The following is a 9632-nucleotide window of genomic DNA, read 5'->3' as shown; positions in this document are numbered from 1 at the left end:
CATTCCTGACATGGCTCTAGCCTAATGCACAAGTTTTGGGATGGACTCTGCAGCAGCTGATCTCCCCACCCCCACGTCCTTCCAGGGTTTGCAGTTTGGATCCAAGGTGAGCACCTCTGTCCCTGAGGTACCCAGGAATGCTGTCTCACCTGGGTGGACTCCTGAGCACACATAGTTGCCCGCTGCCCCACAGGCAATTTCAGGCTTGAGGAGGGTTGAAGCATCAGGTTCAGGTTCCTTAATTTGGCTGTTACTGGCCCTGCTGTCCCACTGGCTCATTAGGCTCGTCTGCTCTGTTGCCCATGCAAATGGCTTCTGAAGACTCAGCCACAACTTTGTCTTGAGCTGAGTTTGGCAGCTGGGTCACCACTGCCAGAGTGCCCATTATTGCAAGGGGCGTGTTCCTGTGAAGAAAGGCCTTTAGGATCCATTTGATTGGTCCTTGATAGGGTCTGGAGGGCAGGGTATAGAAGTCAGTCCCCTCTCACCAACATATTATGCATGTGTGATGTCACAAGGCTCTGGGAACAAGCATGTCTCACATTCCCTGTTCAGAGGCTGTAGGCAAGAAACCAATTCGAGGGGAGTGACTGAGTCTGGATGTGTATGGATGGGAGAATTGGACTATAAAGAAAGCTGAGCACCGAAGAGTTGATGTTTCTGAGCTGTGGTGTTGGAGAAGACACTTGAGAGTCCCTTGGACTGCAAAGCAATCCAATCAGTCCATCCTAAGGGAGATCAGTCCTGGGTGTTCATTGGTAGGACTGATTTTGAAGCTGCAACTCCAATACTTTGGCCATCTGATGTGAAGAGCTGACTCATTCTAAAAGAACCTGATGCTTGGAAAGATTGAGGGCAGGAGAAGGGGACGACAGAGGAGGAGATGGTTGGATGGCATCACCGACTCAATGGACATGGGTTTGGGTGGACTAACGGAGTTGGTGATGGACAGGGAGGCCTGGCATACTGTGGTTCATGGGGTCGCAAAGAGTTGGACACAACTGAGAGACTGAACTGAACTGAACTGACTGAGGCTGTGGGAACCTGCTGTGCTTTGGTGTCCAGCTCCTTTGCAGCTCTGGACCAATGCCAGGGCCACATGGAGAGTGAGACCAGAGGAAGGCGAGAGCACCCCGGGACCAACCCGAATCTGACTAGCTGTGAGCCTGGGTCTTCAAGGCTCAGGGGCTCTGAACCCGCTGGCATGGTGCAGCCACCTGGGAATGTTCACGGAACAGGTTGTGCACCAGGTGATGAGGCCGCCCTCATCAGGAGGCAGGGAGGTGGTGGAGGAAGGTTAGGCCCTGGAGGAGGGAGAGGTGTCGGGAATTGGGCAAGAGTTCCAGTTGCTGGTGGAAGATATCATTGAGGAGGTTGAATTGGTGGTGGAGGAGAAGCAGGAGAAGGTGTCCTCGCAGGAGCTGGAGGAGAAGTCGGAGGAGCAGGGCCAGGAACATCCAATGACAGGAGCCTCAAGTGACCAGGCCCCACTGGAGGAAATGGAGGCGTTGGCAGCCCTGCAGGTGGAGCTGAACTCCACGAATAAGAAGGACCCCAAAGCCTATCTTCGGCTCCAGAGAAAGGGCCATCAAAGGAGAAAGTGTCCCTTGAATCACAGAAGTGCCATCATCCAGGGCATCCCTGGCTTCTGGGCCAAAGCCGTATCCTTACTGCCGCTTCTTAGGGGTCAGCTGCTCAGGAGAAGGAGAAGGAACAGGAGCAGGAGGAAGGGTGGGGGTGGGGGCACCAGCCAGGCGAGGGGGGCCAAGGGAATTGGTAGCTGTGGGTGTTGCAATCTCCAAAGACACAGTGCCAGCAGATCCTGGGGATCTTTATACCTGTATGTGTCTGAGCAATTGACTATGGGAGGCTCCTTTGGCTCACATCTGAATAGAAGCCATACACTTTGGCTGAAAATGTATGTCATCAGTGACTAGAGACAGTGTGTGAGAGTAGCATTTCCAGAGAGTTATTATTGAAATTGTGGGTTATCCGGGAAAGCAGCAGAGACACTGGCAGTCCCACAACCCAACCCGGTCAGTCTGAGCCCTTGTGGTTGTGCCTACCCATGCACTGTAATACCCGGAGGTTGTCCACATGCAACGTGGATCTGGAAAGGGCTGTTGTCCTCCTAGGAAATTAGTGCCAGACAACTCCAGACACATCCATGCCACTCCTTGTGGAGACAGGAAGCAGGCCAGAAACCCAGGGCTCTCTTGCTAAACACACACACACACACGCATACACACACACATTTTCACTTGGAAAAGGTGTGCCAATGAGACTGCAGATCCTGATGTTTTAAACAATTGAAATGCCACTACCCAGGACACACAGGCCAGGCATAGGTCAGGAGTAGTCAGAAACAGACCCTCCCTTGGTGGATGCAGAGAGGGGACCCAGAGTGCCACAGGGGACCTAGAGCTTTTAGCATTCTGATTGATTATGGGTACTGACTACTGTCATGCAGTTCCTGATCTTATCGGTGATGCCCTTGCTGTTCTGATTAGCACAAATTGATACTTGGTCGTTCCCTGCAGCAGTCCTAATCAGAATTGTCATTAGCACCAGGGATGGACTCCTCAGAGAAAAGGGTTGTCTGCTACACAGATCTTCTCCAAAAAGGTGAATGAATTTGGGGATGAGGTTGGGAGTGGTCTAAGGCTCCAGACTCAACTTCTGGTCCGGCCTTTCTGTTAGAAACAGCACCTCCTTGTGGTAGCGCCTTGATATGCACAGCCCTGGGGCTTGGGCCTTCATCTAGTCTCTGTTGGCGGAATGGACTAGATACTAGTAGAAAATTGAAGTCAGAAAATGCCAGACTACTCTTTAGGCTAGCTTTTGTCACGCAGGCCTGTCACCTCTGGCATCTAGAGGCTCCTTGACCTAAAGCAGTTTGTGAACCACCCCCAGGTGACAGTCATGATGAGTGAACAAGAAGAAGAAATGCTTAGCTACATGAAACACTTGAAGGTCAGGTTGTGGACACCATAATGTGAAAGGGAGGTGACTGCGAAGGGGAGGGAACATGATTTATCCCTGCAAAGAGGAAAGGACAGCTCTCCTGTAAAGAGATTTCATACCTTACCACCTCTCCACTTTGTCCTAGCAAGTGGAGGAACTCAGGTATCCACTGAGTGCTGCAAGATCATATTGTTCTTTTAGAACAACCCCCAATTCCAGAATGAAGTGACTGTTAAGGAGTATCTCACTAGCATCACTGGTAAGAGGCAGCTCCCTGGATTTCAGGTGTAGGGGCAGAAAGGCGTGGGTTGAACATGGCAGGTGATTTAGGTCCATTACTCCTCTTCCTGCAGGATACCAAGCAACTCATTACACTCCAATTCAGTGGTACCTGGGATTTGAAAAGTTGCTTATGAGCTGTGAAAGGTGCTGGGATTTGTGGCCTAAGGAAGACAAATTCAATCAGTGGCCAGTGAGGATGCTTCATCATCATACACATCAGAAGGGGCCAGAAAGAGTGACCCCTTGCTAGGCTTTAGCCAGAATATATATAGCTACTAGCAGGATGCTAATTAGAGAAAGAAAGCATCTCAAAACTCTGAGATTGTCACCAGGACCCTCACCCACAACATACATTTTGAGATAACACTGACACAAGGTGAGTTGTCCTGGGCCATAAAATGACTGACATCAATCTTGAAGAAAGGCAGCTTTCCAAGCATCAGCATCATCTCATTAACATACCTTAAGAGAAAACTTACATGAGTAAAACATTCTGGTTTGTCAAGTAGGTTCTGAGCCTTAGGCAGAAATGACTTGAAGGAAAACAAGTTCAGTTTAGTTCAGTCGCTCAGTCGTGGCCAACTCTTTGCGACCCCATGAACCACAGCACACTAGGCCTCCCTGTCCATCACCAACTCCCGGAGTTTACCCAAACTCATGTCCAGTGAGTCGGTGATGCCATCCAACCATCTCATCCTCTGTCGTCCCCTTCTCCTCCTGCCCTCAATCATCCCCAGCATCAGGGTCTTTTCGAATGAGTCAGCTCTTTGTATCAGGTGGCAAAAGTACTAGAGTTTCAGCTTCAACATCAGTCCTTCCAATGAACACCCAGGACTGATCTCCCTTAGGATTGACTGTTGGATCTCCTTGCAGTCCAAGGGACTCTCAAGAGTCTTCATCACCACCACAGTTCAAAAGCATCGATTTGTCTGTGCTCAGCTTTCATTACAGTCCAACTCTCATATCGATACATGACCACTGGAAAAACCATAGCCTTGACTAGATGGACTTTTGTTGACATAGTAATGTCTCTGCTTTATAATATGCTATGTTGGGCATAACATTTCTTCCAAGGAGTAAGTGTCTTTTAATTTCATGGCTGCAATCACCATCTGCAGTCATTTTGGACCCCCCCCCAAATAAAGTCAGCCACTGTTTCCACTGTTTCCCCATCTATTTGCCATGAAGTGATGGGATTGGAGGCCAAGATCTTAGTTTTCTGATTGTTGAGCTTTAAGTCAACATTTTCACTCTGCTCTTTCACTTTCATCAAGAGGCTTTTTAGTTCTTCTTCACTTTCTGCCATAAGGGTGGTGTCACCTGCATATCTGAGGTTATTGATATTTCTTCTGACAATCTTGATTCCAGCTTGTGCTTCTTCCAGCATTTCTCATGATGTACTCTGCATGTAAGTTAAATAAGTTGGGTGACAATATACAGCCTTGACGTACTCCTATTCCTATTTGGAACCAGTCTGTTGTTCCATGGCCAGTACTAACAGTTGCTTCCTCACCTGCATACAGGTTTCTCAAGAGGCAGGTCAGGTGGTCTGGTATTCCCATCTCTTTCAGAATTTTCCACAGTTTATTGTGATCCACAGCCAAAGGCTTTGGCATAGTCAATAAAGCAGGAAGAGATGTTTTTCTGGAACTCTCTTGCTTTTTCGGCAATCCAGTGGATGTTGGCAATTTGATCTCTGGTTCCTCTGCTTTTTCTAAAATCAGCTTGAACATCTGGAAGTTCTCGGTTCACGTATTGCTGAAGCCTGGCTTGGAGAATTTTGAGAATTACTTTACAAGCATGTGAGATGAGTGCAACTGTGTGGTAGTTTGAGCATTCTTTGACATTGCCTTTATTTGGGATAGGAATGAAACCTACCTGATCTTTTCCAGTCCTGGGGCCACTGCTGAGTTTTCAAATTTCCTGTCATACTGAGTGCAGCACTTTCACAGCATCATCTTTTAGGATTTGAAACAGCTCAACTGGAATTCCATCACCTCCACTAGCTCTGTTCATAGTGATGCTCCCCCATGGCCCACTTGGCTTCACATTCCAGGACGTCTGGATCTAGGTGAGTTATCACACCATCATGATTATCTGGGTTGTGAAGATCTTTTTTCTACGGTTCTTCTGTGTATTCTTGCCAACTCTTCTTAGATTTCCTTTAGGATGGACTGGTTGAATCTCCTTGCTGTCCAAGGGACTCTCAAGAGTCTTCTACAACAGGACAGTTCAAAAGCATCAATTCTTCTGCACTCAGCTTTCTTTATAGTCCAATTCCCACATCCATACATGACTACTGGGAAAACCATAGCTTTGATTAGATGGATCTTTCTTGGCAAATAATTGTCTCTGCTTTTTAACATGCTGTCTAGGTTGGTCACAACTTTTCTTCAAAAGAGCCGATGTCTTTTAATTTCCTGACTGCAGCCACTGTCTGCAGTGATTTTTGCAGTCCCCCCAAATAAAGTCTGTCACTGTTTCCATTGTTTCCCCATCTGTTTGCCATGAAGTGATGGGATCAGGTGCCAAATTCTCTATGCTTCACATATTAGAACATTAGCAAGGGTATTCTAGGCAGAGATTTTAAAATGTGAAGTATGGAATTCTGTATGTCTCACATGTGGAAATCATAGTACAGATTTTCCTAAGTGAAATATGGAATGATGTGTATTTTACAGTTGAAAATATGAACATATACTGTTCTGCTCTCTCTATGTCATTCTGGATATTTCATATTAGAAAATATGTATGATGATTTTCTGACCAAAGTAAGTGATACTCTAGAATGATCATATAGACCACTGGAAGGAGATTTTCATACATGAAATTTTTCATGTTTCATGTATAGAAAAATCGACCCAGATAGTCCTACGAAAAGTATAGAATTTCTTTTTCTCTGTATTTCATGTATGAATATACAGTGCCAATTTTCCCATGTCACATAGGAATTCTCTATATTTCACATTTGAAATATGGCCACTCATTTTCTACATGAAATAGGAAATAATCTATACATCACAAATGAAAATCTCTGCTCAAGTTTTCACACATGAACCATTGAATCTTCTGTATATCACATATGAAAATCCATCCCCACTGAGATCTGAAATTCCATATCTTTCAGATACAAAAATCTGTGCAATGATGTTAATACATAAAAATCTGGAATACTGTATAGTTCACATATGAAAATCAGGGTGACAATTTTACTCAATTAAGTAGCGAATTCTCTACATTTTACCTATGAATATATGGATGCTCATTTGACGCCAAGATACACTAAACTTTCTGTATTTCACACTACAGAACCTGGAGGGTGATTTTCTTACCTGTAATGTGGAATTCCCTATACTTTCTGTGTGAAAATCTGGACGCTGATTTCCTTAACTGAAACTCAGAATTCTCTACATTTCATATATGACCATTTGGCATTGGTTTCCTTAAGACACAGAGAACCAATATGGAATTGGAATGATCTCTATTTCATAAAGGAAAATCTGAGCACCATTGTTTCTTCATGAAATATGGAATTACAGAGACAGAGACAGAGACAGAGACAGAGACAGAGACAGAGGGAGGGAGAGAGAATAATATCAAGACAAGAGATTTTCCGCTAGGAAGTATGGAATTCCTGTATCACAATCCGGCACCAATTCTCCCTCATTCAAGTTGGACTTCTCTATATTTCACATGTAAAGAACCAACTGGAGATTTTCGCATAAGAAGTGTGGAAATGCTTACATTGCATATGAACCACTGGTCCCTCAGCTACTGAAACACCTGTGTTCCCTGTTTGCATTTGTGTCCCTGTGCCTTGAACATGTGTGTGTGTACAGGTGCGTACTTGTGTGGCCTGTATGTGTGTGTGTTTCTGTGTGGGGGTGTCTCTGGCCCACTGCAGACACAGAAATGAAGGCAACAGGACATGAGACGTGGAGCAAACAGAGGAGGCAGGAGGTGTGCACAGACTCGGACAGACTGGTTGGTGCATCTGTGCCAGTGCCCCTGTTCAGGACAAGAATGAGGAAAAGATGGCCACTGACAACTCAGGACAGTGAGTCCACTAATCTGGAATGACATCAAGAGACATAAACATGGTCACAATTTCTGCTGTGTTGTCACGTGCTTGTACCTGGAAGCTGGGCTGAGGGCTTGAGGCACCACCCTCAGTAAATCATGTGGTGTGGGGCTTTTAAACCACAGCCTTTGGACCCATCAGTCTGTGGCACGTGAGCTAACCTGTGCAAATGGCAGATGAGGCCACGGCAGGACCCGTGACTGTGGCAAGGACAAGGTCCTTTGGAAAAGAGCAGAGCCTGGGAAGAGGAGGCACAGAAAGAGAGCCTGATGCCCTGGAGACGTGTATCGCACATGTGAGGAGGAGACAGGGGAAGGGGCAGAGCTAGTGCTGCCTAGGACCGGAGCGTCAGCCAGGACCCTACCTCAAAGAGTGTGGCTCACACTGACACCATGGGAGAGAAATACCATGTTAAGTAAGCTCTCAGTGTGTATCCCCAGGCGTCCGATGAGACAGGGTGTGAGCATGGAATCCATTTGGGCACTTCCAGCCTACGTGGCAGTGCAGAAAGCAGAAGAAAGTTCAGGTGTGGGTTGTATGTGTGTGCCCCTCTGCCTGTGTGTGCCTGTGAGGGAGGGAACAGGGAAGAAGCAAGGGTGGTGGGCTGTTTGCATGCAGGCACCCTGGGACAGTCAGAGACAGGGATGCCTCAGAAGGCTGCTCAGAGCCCGCTGTTTTTCAGGCTCCAGAGAATAGGGACTAGCAGTCTGGTCAAAGAAGCCACATTGATCATGCCAAAATTCCTGCCCTGAATTCTTTCCTTTCTCTGGGGTCTCATCCTTGTCTGTGGAACCAGAGGGGAAAGGTTTGGTCCAGGCAGGGGGTAGAGAGGGAACAGGCACCTGCCTTTCCAAAGCACATGCGTGCCGCCTGGGTTTCTGCCTCCTGGGTGACCTGAGGGGCCGGGAGTAACTGTTAATCAGTCTATTTTACACACAGGCCAAAACTGCTACCGAGTGTGCCCACGTGATCTAGGCAGCCGGCAAGTACACAGTAATGATGGCCAGGAGGAGCACTTTTGCCCCGAGATACTTGGGTGAGGAGCTCTCCTCCTCTCGGAAGGGCATCCACGGTCGCATACATGGGCAGCCTGGTCCCAGCTCTCAGCTGCGGGCATGGGAAAAGCTTGCAGCTGACAGACCTAGGGCCAAGGGCTCCAGGATGGTTTGGTTTGGGGGTGCGGCTTGGCGGCTGGACAGGGAGCTAAGGGAAGTAGTGTGCTCCTTCCTCAGAGGATGGCTGTGTTCCCAAGACTGCTCTAGCCTAAGGCGCAAGTTTTGAGATGGACTCTGCAGCAGCTAAGTGACGGTGAGATCAGTGTGTGCTCTTCCCAACCCCCCACCCAATGGCACCCAACCCCCCTCGCCCCTCCGCCCTGCACAGAGCTTGCCGATCGGATCCGAGGTGAGCACCTCTGTCCCTGAGTTTCCCCAGAAAGCTGTCTCACCTGTGTGGACTCCTGAGCACAGGTTGTTGCCCGCTCACTCAGAGGCAGTTTCAAGCTTGAGGAGGATTTCAGCATCAGGGTCGGGTCCTTGCCTTTACCGCCCAACTGGCTTAGCTGAGCCACTTGCATGTCCGGCACATTCGCCCTGTGGCTCAAGCAAACGGCTTCGGTGGACCCGCGCGCCGCTTTGTCTTGAGCTGAGATTTGCAAATGGATCGCTGCTGCCAGAGTACCCAAAAGTCCAATGGGCGTGTCCCTGTATGGAAAGGCCTTTGGGCTCCGTTTGATTGGTTCCTGATGGGGTTTTGAGGTCAGGCTGTGGAAGTTGGGCCCACTGTCCAGCATACTACACTTGAGTGAGGTCACAAGGCTCCCAGCACATTCGTGTCTCAGGGTCCCTGGTGATAGGCTGTGGGCTGGCAACCAATTTGGGGGAACTGCCTGAGCCTTTGCAATGATTTTGCCTGTCATCTAGTGTGCTCTGGTGTCCAGGTCCTTCGCAGATCTGGGCCATGGCCAGGACCACATGGAGAGTGAGACCAGAGGAAGGCGGGAGCACCCTGGCACCACGCTGGATCTTCTTCAGGATGAGCCCGAGCATTAGGGTGCTGGGGCCCTGAGACGTGCCGGTGCGGTGGGGCCGTCAGGGATGTTGCAGGCAGCAGGTGGCTCACCCAGCGAGGAGGCTGCCTTCTGCAGTGCAGAGGCAGTGGAGGCAGGAGCGGCCCTGGAGGAGGGAGAGGAGGTGGGGATCAGTGAGCGCTCCAGCTGCTGGTGGAAGCCATCACTGAGGAGGTTGAAGGGATGGCAGAGGAGGAGCAGGAGAAGGTGTCCTCACAGAAGCGGGAGGATAATCCC

At 48.6% G+C, this 9632-nt stretch overlaps 1 pseudogene; it reads left to right on the top strand.

The window, feature by feature from the left end:
• The first annotated feature begins 1223 nt into the window (after positions 1–1223).
• LOC133052908 (testis-specific Y-encoded protein 1-like) lies at positions 1224–9378 on the top strand (annotated as a pseudogene).
• Positions 9379–9632: the final 254 nt, after the last annotated feature.

This window comes from Dama dama, chromosome X, assembly GCF_033118175.1.
Source record: "Dama dama isolate Ldn47 chromosome X, ASM3311817v1, whole genome shotgun sequence".
Lineage (NCBI taxonomy): Eukaryota > Metazoa > Chordata > Mammalia > Artiodactyla > Cervidae > Dama > Dama dama.
Note: the sequence above shows the minus strand (reverse complement) of the source record. Positions and strands in the feature narration are given on the sequence as shown.